The 1,212-nt window shown below is 49.7% G+C and overlaps 1 protein-coding gene across 1 annotated transcript in view; it reads left to right on the top strand.

The window, feature by feature from the left end:
• The window catches only part of CUNH16orf89 (chromosome unknown C16orf89 homolog), a 26,295-nt gene that overhangs the window by 6,113 nt on the left and 18,970 nt on the right, over positions 1–1,212 (top strand). The window lies entirely within an intron of this gene.

Raw genomic sequence — 1,212 nt, forward strand, 5'->3', positions numbered from 1 at the left:
TTTATAAAGGAGGGAAGATAGGAATCACCACAAATCTTTATTCTGCACTGGTCCATACCTGTAGGGAACAAACCAGGAAAGCCAAGGCTGCAACCGAACTCCATCTGGCTACACATATCAAGGACAATAAAAAGTCCTTTTTCAGATATGTGGGGAGTCAGAAGAAAAGCAAGGGTAACATTGGACCCCTGCTAAACCAAATGGGACAACTGATAACTGACACCCAGAAAAAAGCCAACCTGCTTAATGGGTACTTCTCATCAGTTCTTCATCAGCCCAAAGGGACCGCTCTGCCTAGCATGATGCAGGACGGCCAGGTTGAGGGTAAATGTATACCCAGCATTGGTGTAGACCTTGGAAAGGAACACCTTGAAAGACTGGACACCTTCAAGTCAACTGGTCCTGATAGATTATACCCCAGAGTACTTAAAGAAGTGGCAGGTGTCATAGCCCAACCATTGGCAAAAATATTCGAAAATTCGTGGTGCTCAGCCAAAGTACCTGAAGATTGGAGGAAGGGCAATGTGGTGCCCATCTTTAAGAAGGGGAGGAAACTAGATACGGGGCACTACAGGCCAATCAGCTTGACCTCAATCCCCAGTAAGATGCTGGAAAAAATTATCAAAGAGACCATTCTTGACAAGCTGGCTGATGGCAACATCCTGAGGGACAGCCAGCATGGGTTTGTTGTGGGTAGGTCTTGCCTGACCAATCTCATCTCCTTCTATGATCAGGTGACATATTGCCAGGGAGAAGAGATTGATGTCATATATCTGGACTTTAAAAAAGCCTTTGATCTGGTGTCCCGTGATCTTCTCATGGAAAAATTGGCCAACTCGGCTACATCACAGTCCTATGACTCGGGAATTTGCTCCAGGATCGGACCCAGAGAGTAGTAGCTGGTGGAAGTGAATCATTATGATGCTCCATGACCAGTGGTGTCCCCTGTGGCAGAGCACCTTTGGGGTGCTCGCCACATGGCAAGGGCCACAGTAGGCTGGGGCAGAGCCCAGCAGGGAAGGCAGCCAAGCAAAACCCCTCAGATCTCATTCTAAGGGGGGAGGTGTGTGGCGGAGCACCTTTGGGCGTGCTCGCCACTTGAGGGCTCTCACAGGCTCTAAGGGGAGTCTGCTTTGGAGGAGCAGCAGGGGAAACCTCCCCCAGGTACCATTTTAAGGGGGGAGGTGTGTGGCAGGGCACTGTAGGTGCCTG

This window comes from Alligator sinensis, unplaced genomic scaffold (assembly GCF_000455745.1).
Source record: "Alligator sinensis unplaced genomic scaffold, ASM45574v1 scaffold404_1, whole genome shotgun sequence".
NCBI classification, from domain to species: domain Eukaryota; kingdom Metazoa; phylum Chordata; order Crocodylia; family Alligatoridae; genus Alligator; species Alligator sinensis.